Source organism: Pteropus medius, unplaced genomic scaffold, assembly GCF_902729225.1.
Source record: "Pteropus medius unplaced genomic scaffold, Ma_sr-lr_union100, whole genome shotgun sequence".
NCBI classification, from domain to species: domain Eukaryota; kingdom Metazoa; phylum Chordata; class Mammalia; order Chiroptera; family Pteropodidae; genus Pteropus; species Pteropus medius.
Window position 1 is genome coordinate 14,055,204 of NW_024349519.1, and position 13,001 is coordinate 14,068,204.

The 13,001-nt window shown below is 36.2% G+C and overlaps 1 protein-coding gene across 1 annotated transcript in view; it reads left to right on the plus strand.

The window, feature by feature from the left end:
• Positions 1 to 13,001, plus strand: part of LMNTD1 (lamin tail domain containing 1) — a 254,462-nt gene that overhangs the window by 144,606 nt on the left and 96,855 nt on the right. The window lies entirely within an intron of this gene.

The following is a 13,001-nucleotide window of genomic DNA, read 5'->3' on the forward strand; positions in this document are numbered from 1 at the left end:
TTCCTTCTTTTTCTCTCTTTCTGTCTCTCTTTCTGTCTGTCTCTCTTTCTGTCTGTCTGTCTGTCTGTCTGTCTGTCTCTCTCTCTCTCTTTCTCTGTCATACAGTTATGATTCATGAGGCTACATGGAGGACAGAGCTACCAAACTGCACTCAGAATCATTCCTATCTTCTAATTATAATTATGTTTCTTGATCAAGATTGTTCTGAGTTCTCCAAAAGATGTTCAGAATATCACTTTGTACAAATCCAGACTGTCTAAACCCAGTGTAGGCTCAGGGCTATTGATCATCTATGTAGACAAATGACATATGCAGCTTGAGGATCTAGACAACTCCTGAACATCTTTGTTCACCAGGTTTGGGACTAGGATATGAGGAGCTGGTTGAAAGCCACTATTCACTCGTTGAATAATAACAGTTCAAATGGATGTTCTCCTCATATTTTGAAGAATGTTTTGGTATTTACATATGGAAGTCAGAAAGAAGCTCCCTTCTCATGATTCCTGGAAATAAGACTCTTTGCTAAACAAACATGCCATTTGAGATGTGGTTCTTTCATGCTGTGTACTAGAAAAAAAGGAGTACAAACACTTAATTAGTATAATGTAGCCTTGAGGCAGCAATATTGTCCCTATGGCCCTACTGAACAAGGACTGAGTCCCAGACTGAATCCTTGACCAAGTGGAAATGTGAGAATGTCAATTATACATATTGTCTGGATCTTGCTTGGAGTCACTGCTAAGTTTCAACCAACTTCCAATGGATTTTTTTTTTTCAATGACTATTCTAAATGTTGTACTACTCTGATGAAACAAAACATCTGAGAATTTTTTCTGACAATTTGTATGAACTGTAAATTAAGCTTACAGAAAATTGTGCCTCATTTTAGATAGAGGGTCTGCCCTTTTGTACTAACTAGTATGCATCGTCTTCAGTGCCTCAACCGTTTCACAGCTTATATAGAGAAATATTGGACTTATGATATTTTCTAATTAAATAAATAAAAACTGAAGGTACAACAGACTAAAATTTGGCTTTCCTCTGATAACCCTACTTAAATTGCCAATGCTTTCAGAGGTCACTCCTTTTTTTCTTTCTTCTTGTTTAGATCATAAGTTTAGGAAGCAATGTCAGTATTTTTTAAATTACATTCTACTACTTTCTCTTTTTTAAAAATTAAAAAAAAATTTCAATTACAGTTACATACAATGTTATATTAGTTTCAGGTATACAACATAGTAATTAGACAATTATATATTGTCTTACAATGTGATCACCCTGATACATATAGTACCTACCTGACACCATACTTGGTTATTACAATATTGCCTATATTCTCTATGCTATACTTTATATCCCTGTGACTATTTTGTAACTCCAATTTGTACTTCTTAGTCCCTTCTCTTTTTTCACCCACCCCTAACCCCTCTCCCATCTGGCAACCATCAAAACGTTCTCTGTATCTATGAATTTGTGTATACTTTATTTTGTTCTTTAGATTCTACATAGAGTGAAATCATATGGCATTTGTCTTTCTCTGTCTGACCTACTCCATTCAGTACAATACCCTCTAGGTCCATTCCTGTTGTTGCAGATGGCAAAATTTTACTTTTTTTTATGGTTGAGTAATATTCCATTGTATATATATACCACTTCTTTTTTATCCATTCATCTATTGATGGGCACTTAGATTGCTTCCGTATCTTGGCTATTGTAAATAATATTGCAGTGAACATATGGATACATATGTCTTTTTGAATTAGTGTTTTGGATTTCTTTGTATATATACCCAGAAGTAGGATTACTGGGTCCTTCTTTATCTCTTGATATAGCCTTTGTCTTAAAGTCTATTTTGGCTGGTGTAAGTACTGCTACCCAGCTTTTTGATGTTGTTGTTTTCATTTTCATTTCTTTACTTTTAATCTGTGTGTCTTTCAATCTGAAGTGAGTCTCCTGTAGGCAGCATATGTAAGGGTCTTATTGTCATATCCATTCAGCCACCCTGTGTCTTTTGATTAGAGCATTTAATCCATTTACATTTAAAGTAATCATTGAGGATATATAGTTATTGCCATTTTATTATTCACATTTTCTTTGATCTTTTTTCCTTCTTCTTAAAGAAGTTCCTTTAACATTGTTTTAATACTGGTTTAGTGGTGATGAAATCCTTTAGCTTTCTTTTGTCTGGGACTTTCTCTTTTTTCTTTTTCAAACTGAGAGTGATGTGATCAAGTTGGTGTTTTAGAAGAACCACCCCAGTGTGGAAGAGAAGGACAGATGGGAAGAAAGACTGCAGGAGGGAATTAGACTGGGGACACATGCCAAATCCAAGCTAGCTGAGGGCCTGGCTAAGACAGGACTGGAGTGCCACATCTGTAGGATCAGGCGTGGAAGGAGCCAGGACAACTGCTCTACACAGGGGTGGCTTATGGAGATGGATGGTGAGGAAGGGGCTGCTGGGATTGAAGTGCCTTTGGGACATTCAGGGAAAGTACTCAAAGACAATTGTCTTGGAGGTTTGGTATCTGTGAAAGATCTGAGTTTTATTCCCCAAAACAGATCTGAGCTTCCCTATAAATCCCTAAGCAACGAGTAGCCAGGGTAGGGGGTGTAAGGGAAAGCCAAATAATATGTAAACATCACCTAGTTTAAATTATTCAACCCTCTGTGTCATTGTTAAATCTTTTATATTTTATTTTATTATTTATTATTTTTTTCTCTTCTTTTTGAAGTCCATGGCATCTGATTATATTATATACCCCTATCTCTGTCTCTGTTGGCCACTTAAGTTTTTGAGGAGCAAAAAGAAGGCCTATGTGCCCAGAGAGTAGAAAACAAGAGGAAGGACTCTGCCAGGTGATGTCGCGGAGGCCAGATCATGACAGATCCAGGTGGCTTGATTTGGTGAGCTGTGTTGACAATTTTGCTCATTATCCTAAGAGCCTTTTAAAAGTCTTAAAAGGGTGAAACAATATCTTATGTGGTTTTTTAGAGACCAAGACAATGCAAAGAATGGAATTGAGTGAGGCAGGAATGGATGCGAGGGAGCTATTAGAGGCCAAGGCAGTTAGGGAAAGAGGATGATAATGGTCTCAACAAATGTGGGAGTGAAGGTGAGAGAAGTATGAGAAGAAATAGAACTTGGGGATTGTTTAGATGGGGATTCAGGAAACAGAGAGAGGAATTTATGATGACTTCAAGATTTCTTCAAGGAGCAACACGTCTAGCTGCCTGAGGTAGGCAACAAGCAAAGAAGCAGGTTTCGCGGAAGTGGGGGCTAGCTCACCCTATTGACTCTCTGATACCTGGCTGGCAAATTTTAACTGCTGCCACTATTGCCAGACAGTTAACTGTTGCCATGGGAGACAGTTCAGTAATCAACTGCACTACATGTATTTACTATCCAACTTCAGCTGGACCTCTGAGCTCTTTGGAAATATTTTTACCTATTTTAAATTAAATCCTATTTTGTTCCTGATACTGAGTTTTAAAAACATTTTCACTCTTTCCCTATTTCTGGTTCTATCTTTCCTCCACAATTTTAGCAAACTCCTTGCCTCTTAATTCACTTTAAAAATATAGAGGTCAAAATGATGTGATTTTCCTCATTCTTTTACCTCCAATTTAAAATTTCGCTGAATTTTCAGTTGTTCTCTTTTCTTTCTTCTCTCAACAGAAGTGTCCCTGTCCCCTTCCCAAGCCCTTTTCTTTATCTGTTTCCCAATATCACTCCATTCCACTTTCTCTGGAACATTGCTTTATAATATAGTCTATAGTAAAAATATATTTATACCTTTTTATACATAAATATAAAAATATGTTTATATTTTTATATGTTATATAAATATATTTATAGTATAATACATTTTTTCTGAGTCCAGTATGTATACACTCAATGTAGAAAAATTGAAAAATATAAAAAGGAACAAAGATAAACAGAAAAATCACCTACAATCTCAGATTACTGAAAAAATGGGAAAAAAACCTTTTGATTTCTATTTTAAAATTTCTCTTTCTACTGGTTTTGTTCCCTCAGTCTGAAAACATGTTTAAAGTCTTCTCTATTACAAAGATTTCTCAGTCTTGCTTCCCTTTCAAACTACTATGAGGTCTTTTTCCTAGCCACCTACTCTCCTAGCCCTATCTGGAGAGCTTTAGGATGTCTCTGGAGTGAAAAAAGTTGCCTCAGGCTTGGGATACTGAGCCAAGACAATGGGCAAGACACAGGCAGAACTCATGTAACCATCTAAACCTATAACTATGTTTCCTGGACAGGCCACTGTTGCCTCACTACCTCAGCTGGTTCCTCTCGTATCTTGGATTTTGCCTCATATCTGACTGTGTATTGCCCTGCCCAACCTGCCATGTCCCCAGTTCTTTATGCCCAAATGTATTATTCTCATGGCTTCATTTATTGTTTCTATATGGATGACTTCAAGTTGATAGCACTAAACAAAACAATTCACCAAAAGCCAGAATAATATTTCCAACTGCCTTTTAGTTACCTCAGTATGGATGTCACATCAGGAAACTCAGCACATCCAAAACTAAGTTTATTATATTATCTGCCAAACTTATTTCTCCTCCTGCATTTCCTATTTCATTTAGTGGTAGCATTATCTCTTACTCAGCCAAAGTAGACAATAGGGAATCATCTCTGACTTCACTTCTCTCAATTCAACATCAAATTCTATTGACTTAATATTATGTTAATTATTTACTTATGTTATGCACATTGCTAAGTACTTTAGGTGCATATTCCCAATCAATCTCCCACTTCATGCTGCATTTTCCTTATTTTACACATAAGAAAATAGAGACTTTGAAGTTTGCACCTAAGTCAGAATTTGAACTCAAGACTGTTTATTTCCAAAGCTAGTGTGTTGATATCTTTTTAATTCGTACTTTTCTCTCTTCTTCCACTGCTGTTGCCCTACCATCATTATAGTAGAAGCTCTGTTAGCCAAGCCCCAATTAGTCAAATCATTAACAACACTCTTCAATCCTCTTTCGTATTCATCACTGGAGACTAGTAGGAGATTGTCTAGTTCATTGAACTTTCCTGGTCCCACCAATTTAGTTGTATGTTTACCAAGAAACAGTTGTATTTTGTTCACAAGCTGGTTGATGTAGTTGTATTTCTTATTATGTTACAATATTTAATTAAATATTAGATAAACCAATGAAATATGAGTGTGAAAGAGCTGTTCCTATGAAAACTAATTTGAATACTTTGGAAAGACTTGATGAAAGAGAATGGCTGAAAATATGACGATTCAAATAAGTATGGGAAATGTGAACCAGAAATGATTGGGGTGAACCTGTAAAAATTTCTTTAAGATTCTGCACTCCGATTGCCTTTTGCTGCAATTTAAAGAAACAGAAACAGAAACCTGGGTGTGACATGTGCAAGAAAAATGATATAAAACTCCAGTTAGCAGGTCTGTACTCAAAGGAAGGGCATTGACACTCTATTATACAATTGCTGATGAATATACCCATATGTGTCTTGAGTTAAAATATAATATCTCAGGTAAGTGTATATATTTTTATTTTCTGCTTTAACAGCTTTTGCAAATAAGTGACCAAAATCTGAAAACTCAGATTTAAGTCTCTTACTCCTTTGCTCACAATAACTCAATGACTCTCCATTGTCTACAAAATAAAGCTAAAAATACTTAGCAGAATGTTAAAGATCAGCAATAATCCGGCTTCCACCCACCTTTTTAGCATCAGCTTCCTAACACAGTACTCAATATCCCCTGAGTTCAGTCACCCATACCCTAGCTTTGGCCCAAACACATGATGCCTTTCAGTATTTACTCAGAGACAGCCTGGGGTGAACTCTATATTTGCATCTTCATAATTTTACTCATTAGTGAAAATAGTAGTTTATGGTGGGAAATATATTTGTTCATAGAAATTATATGTTACATAAAATGCTAAAGACATCTGAAAAAATTTCGCAGAATAAATGTCAAGTTGTGAAGTCATGAGTTTTGCACAATATATAGTCTGTTGGTGGAGGTGGGGGAGTGTTAGCTTGTCTTTAATCATTGAAAGTTTAGATTTCTCTCTACTCAAGATAAGTTAGTAAAGGTTTAAAAGTCCGCTTAGGAAGGATAACTTGACCATATACATAGTTGTCCGATCAGTACTAGGAAAGGTACCTAGGTCCAACGTGACAAATATCAATGGACTGTTGTGTCGTTACTGTTTTTATTTGTCTGTTCCTCACATTCACGGTCTTTCCCTGGACTGTCTTAGCTGTCACTACTGCACAGAACTCTTTAAATGGCCAAGTCAGCCAAAGTGCCTCTGTCGGTTCCACTCTTCTCTTTCCCATTGCTTTTGCGTATTTTCACTTGGCAAAACGCCATCTAGCAGAGTTTAAAATGGAACTTTCCAAGCCAACTGACATTCTTCTGCTTTCTGTCCATAGGAACACCACCTTCGAGGTCTTGAAGTTATCCACAGCCCTTGAGATCTGTTTTGTTCTTTGCTTTTCGTGAGGCCACAACTAGTTGCCAATTATTTCTTCCTATCAAGACTAGATGTTTAAGGGCTTTCAAAATTGTAAGAGTATTTGCCCCCTTACAGTCAAACTTCTTGAAATATTTGTCTATCCTCACTATTCATGTTGTTACCTCCTATTCTCTTCTCGACCCAGTTTAATATGGCTTTTGTCCCCAAACTTTTACTGAAGCTGTTCTCATTGAGGCCTTGGTGCTAAATTTAATAGACGTATCTCAGTTGTCAATCTAATTTCTTCCAGACTTTGATATTTAGACCACTCCTATTTGAAATGAGTTCTCCCTTCAGCTTCTTTGACACTTCTCTATCTCTATAGCTGCTTTGTCATTCTATTCTTTTTTAGGCTCCTTTTTTGCCTTTAAAAAAAATATATCTGTTCCTCAGAATCAAGAGTCTTCTTGTCTCCTCCCTCTACACACACCTCTAAGCAATCTCATCAATTTTCATACATTTAAGTACCACCTCTATACCCACGATGACAGCTCTATATCTCCAGTCCTGTTGTCACCTGAGCTCTCAAAATACACATATCTAACTGCCTCTGGATACACACCACTCAACCTGTCTGAAACTGATTTTATAAAAACGCAAAATTAATCCTACTTTTCTTGGTGAATTGTATCACTGGATATCCATGTGCTCACACCTAAAACAGAGATGTCAGTCCTGACTCCTCCCCTTTCTTCCTTACTCTCCAACTAATATCAAAGTTCTGTCAACTCAACTTCTGAAATATTTTTTAAATCCCTCTACTTTTTCCATCCTTTCTGTGCTACCATGGTTCAACCCATGATGACATCTCCCATAGATTTCTGGAACAATCTTCTAAATGGGCTCCCTAACTTCATGCTGGGCCCTCTCCAATCTGTTTTCCAGGCTGCAGTAAAATTCCTCTTTCTAACATACAAATTTAATCAAATCACTTCCCAACTTTCCTGTCAATGTCTCCACACTGCCTTCAGCAGTAATTCTAATGTCTGTCACATTGTTTAAGGGGCCCTTTTGTGATCAACCCTGCTCACCCCTCAAGGCCCATGTGCTGCCACTCTCTCTCACTCTGTAGTACTGCTTTCAGTTCTCAGACTTCATTAATTCTCTACCTGTGAACTTTGGCCATCCCCACGAATCTTCTCCTCTCTGATCAGGCCCTCCTTTCTGCTTGTGACCTCTGCACTTTCCCCTTACAATTTATTCACGCAACACATTTTTTGAACATTTACTATTACCAGGCAGTGTTTCAGGTGTTTAGACTACAGTAGAGAACAAAGTGGGCACATCGCTTAACTCATGAGGTTCAGAGTCTACTGGACAGACAGATAAGCAAACTTAGGTCATTGTAGATCTTGTGATGAGTTGGGAAACTAGAAACTCCAAGAGCCCAGATGAGGGCATCTCACTCAGGCTGGGAGTGAGAGGCTTCCTAAGGGCAGTGTTATTTAGAGTGTTAGACCTGAGACAAAGTAGAAAGGTAAGAATACAAGGGGTTTAAGAAGGACCTCAGAATTTTTCTTCTCTCTTCTGCTTTTTTTGCCCCATTCTCACCCTTCTTAACTCTTGTCCTTTTCCACATCCCACTACCTCTATTTTTAAAATAAACCCTTTGGTTGGTTCTTACTGTATCCCAGAAGTTAACTATTTTTTTCCTTCACTGGTTGGATCAATTTTCATACAAGCACTCTCAGCCCTTCAGCAAACCCATGAGCTCCCTTTCTTCAAATATCTCCTTAAGGTGAAAATGAAGAAACCTCATCTCTTAGAGCAGCCATGTCATTCATCTCTTGGATAAAGCTAACTGCTAACTTGTAGCTACCTAGAGTCATGCCCAGATGTTCCTTTATCCTTCTGCTGTATACATTTTCCAATTATCCATTTGTTCATGTTTTTCAATTGTCTGCATGTCAAATTGTCTGTAAAAATAGATAACCATGATCTCTCCTCATTGTCCAAAATAATAAAGCACATATGAGGTTTAAGAAGCCTTTCTCCATAGCTTTGAGATTCCTGTCAGACCACAGGCTCACCGGACAACATGGTGGTAACGTTTCTAGGCTTACTTGAACTTTATTCTAGGCCATAGCAATATCTCTTACATACAGTAAAAACTAATCGGCTAACCCCAACCTACAAATCTCTCAACTTTCTGTTTTTAAGGATGTATATCATGTTAAAAAAAATCGTTCCTTTAGGGCTCGTTATTTTACATAGTCCTCCTCTTCAATAAGTGATCCCCATTTTAAAAGGTTTCAATAGGATAAGAAACATCCTAGAACAAATTTGCAGTCACCTCCACCTTCTATCCTCTCCAGGGTAAAGAAGAGGGTAGCCTTACTCTTGATTGGTCAGTGGCTGTGGGTGGCTTTACCTTGCATTGGGAATGTTATTGTTTTCCTCATTCACTACTGCCTGAGATTTGGCAGTAGTGCTGGTGCATATATATAGAAGGAAGCTAATTACTTCATTTTTTTTCCCCACTGGAACATTTTCCTATCCACTTGCAGATAATATTCTCTTTCCTTTAACAGTTCCTCTCTGAATAAACCAACAATAGCACATTCATTAGAAGAGCTGAAGTTAGAGCCCAGGAGGAGACAACAGAAGGCTGGGACCAGGGATGGTGGAGAGTACTAGAGGGCAGTATCCACCGGCTCCTGGGTAATTGGCCTCCCAGTCTCTCCATAGGGACCTCTTAGTAGAGGCAAATGGAGACTTCTATTTAATTCCTTGTACGTCAAAAATATAGGTATAGATATATAGAGATATAGAGATATATAATGTAAACGTTTCACCCATAAAGACAGTCATTTTTCTACAATGGTTTCATTCAGGGCTTTCAAGAGTCATTATTGCTAGTTCTGTCGGGGACTTTACAATCAGTCATTTTTTTGGTCTGAAGCAAAAGAGAATCAGAACACAGGCTGCCTTTTCATTTTTTGTTTTGGAAAAAATAAATAAATAAAGAGCACCTAAGTGCTTTAATCACGTGCACCATATATACAGGGGCAATATATACATGTAAAGTCTATAGTACCTTAATCAATTTTGATGTCCTTTCACAGAGATTAACCAGTCAATAAGGACAAATCATGGAAAGGGCAGTTAATAAACCAAGATGTAGATACTTTTACATACCATCTGGCAACTCCTGATAATACAAAATAGCTGGAAATTTTGAAAAAGACTCATCTATTCTGAGAAAGATTCTATGCTAATTTTTTTAAAACATTTCCAGTACTTGGATAGAAATTTAAGAGCAGAACTACCATATATAAGATCCGATCAAAGGGATGAGTTGGAGGTGAGTAGCACTGAAATCAGGCTGGTGCTCTGGCCAGCAAGTCATACATCCTGGGCTAGTGGAAGTTCTGCTTAAGAGATTGAATAATAGAAATTTGACAAATAATCTAAATAGTCAATAATGAGTTACCAGTTAAAAAAATACATGGAATTATTAAATAAAATAATTAAAACAGTGGTGTGTGTGTGTGTGTGTGTGTGTGTGTAAAACTACACGAAAATGCAGTTTATAAAATAGAATATATAACCCCATTTTTGTGAAAGACATACAGAAATACAAACATTACAGAAATACAAACATATACTATATATGCATGTGTGTATATATACACACATATATTAAACAATAGCCCTCCCAGCCATTCACAGTTTTGTTTTCCACGGTTTTAGTTACCCAAGGCCAACTGCTGTTAGAAAATATTAAATGGAAAATTCCAGATATAAACAATTCACAAGTTTTAAATCACTTGCCGTTCTGAGTAATGTAATGAAATCTCACAAGTCATTTCTTTTTCCAGCAGCTCCACACTATTTATGCTCCCAGCCCTGTAAATCACTTAGTAGCCATCTTGGTTATCAGATGACGTGGCAGTTTCACAGTGCTGTGTTCAAGTGACTCTTATTTTACTTAATAATGACCCCAAAACACATGAGTAGTGATGAGGGTAATTTGGATACAACAAAGAGAAGCATCAAAGTGCTTCCTTTAAGTCAAAAGGTGAAACTTCTCGACTTAATAAGGCAATTTCTTATCTCACATCATCACAAGACAGGTGAGTACAGTACAATAGAATATTTTGAGAGAGACCACATTCATATGACTTTTCTTACAGTATATTTTTATAATTATTCTATTTTTTATTAGTTATTGTTGTTAATCTCTTACTGTGCCTAATTTTTAAGTTAAAATTTATCATAGGTAGGTATGTGTAGGAAAATACATAGTATGTATATGGTTCGGTACTATCCACGGTTTCAGGCATTCTCTGGGGATCTTTGAACATGTCCCCTGCAGATAAGGAGGGGACTACTGTATCTACATATCTATCTATAGGGAAGAAAAATGGAAGAAACACAAAAAAATGTGAACTGCAATTCTCTTCATTGAATAAGTTTTAGAGTGACTTTCTTCTTATGAAAGCGTTCTGAATTAATTGTGGGTGGGTGTATGGGGAATGGTCTGAGAGAGGGAGAGAGAGACGTTTATTTTTTGTGTGTAATAAGAAAAAGTAAAAACTATAAACAGTGAATTGGAACTTAAAAGATAATAAGAGTTACTTTCAAAGAGACAAATATCTGTATATTAGAAACCTGAAAAACATTGAAAACTATTTGGACAAGTTAAAAAAAAAAAGTCTAAACAGTCTGAAAACAAAGTTTTATTCACTATTTGATTTGGTCAGTTTTTCAACTGTAATAACTATGGCTTTATGACGACATTTCACAAGTCGAAAATGGGCATTAAAGTGAATCATCAATTTAGAAGGGTAATTATAAAGTAATTCCACTTGTGATATTGATTGCATTTAATGATCTCACTCAGAAGAGTAATAGTATGTTCCTTTAAATGATTTGTTACTACAATGTTCAAAGAGATACAATATATAAGGGAATTATGCATTTGGTACTCTGAGTTAGTTTTACTAGAAAAATGAGAGAAAAGGGATGTGTTTAGATGTGCTTTCCATTCCCTGACTTCACCCTTTGTAAGAATTACATTCTGGTTCATCCTTGAGACAAGAGTCTGAAGCTAATATTGATCAACTTAGATTAGTGTTTCTGTCATACCGGTATATTTAACCTTCCCATCACTCCGGTAGACAGGTTTTTACCATTTAAGAGACAGAGGCTCAGAGAAATTTCTTACCTTCTGTATGGTCGCATGGCCAGTTAGGTGGTGGTACCAAGATTCATTCTTAAGTCTTCTTGACCCCAAAGACTCTGCTCTTTCCAATTAGAACAGAGTTATAACATTCCATGGTGGTAAGTGGTGTTATTTTTCAGAATTATGAACAAGGTAATAAGGTCAGCTTGAGGACAGGTTGCTAGCAAAGTTTGTAAAAACAAATGAGAGAGAAAGAGCTTTGTAGGGGTAGGTTATTATCTACTAATAGGCAAAAGGATGGCAGGTGTTCTTCAATTACAGTATTACCAAACAGAGCTCTCTTTCTCATGTCTCTCATTGGATGCCTTGGTACAGAGATGCTTTAGTAGGAAAATGTTAGCTTTAGTAAAGATTACAGTGTTTATCTAAAACTTTTTTGGGAAAAAAATTATATCTTAAAGGCAAAGTTTAGAATTGTCTAGGCTTTGGTTCAATTCTAAACTAACAGTAGTCAGAAATAAAAGGGCCATATGAAATGAAGCCTTTGCAATTTTATTGAATTGTTATTTTATGCATGTGTCAAGATATAGACTTTCAGCAATTAACAAACATTTTTCAGATCACATATGCTTGTAAGAAATGTAAGGGCCAAAAACATCTCCCAGAATGATCACAATAGCCTATTGTTAACACTTGACAGAAATTAGACCGTAAAGTGGGTAAAAGTTTGATTTGTTTAAAGTGTTGTTAACTCCCTAGAAAATACCACCAGCATCATGAACATTAGTAACCTGGTAAATATAGCTTATTTGACTGAATGTTACATATGGGCTGACTAACCATCAGCCTATGCTAAATTAATATGAAATTTTTAAATGCTAAAAAAAACACCTGTTTTTTAAATTTTTAAGCCACAAACTTCTATTTAATCTTTTAAATTACAGATTTATTGGAAAAGTTAAAATGATTGCTTTTTTATAAATAAAATAATGCAATAAAATATTACCTTTTGTATAAACTGAAGATATTTTTTCATAGCTCAAAGGAGTGACTTCATTTCGATCATTTCATTACTTTAAAAGGTGTTGAGTCCTTTGCTTTCAAAATAAAACAAGCACATAAACCAACAAATAAAAAAAAGCACAAAACGAAATGACTCCTGAAAAATAATACAGTGAAAGAGAAGTTACAGTGATATGAGCCAAAGCTGCCAGTGGTGATTCTGACTGGGGCTCTCACCTGAGATATGTTGAAGAAAAAATGACAAAGCTGCTGCTAGATATCATTGGATTTAGAGATACAGCATAGCTGTATATGTGGATTGCTGAAAGGAAATTATGGGATGGAA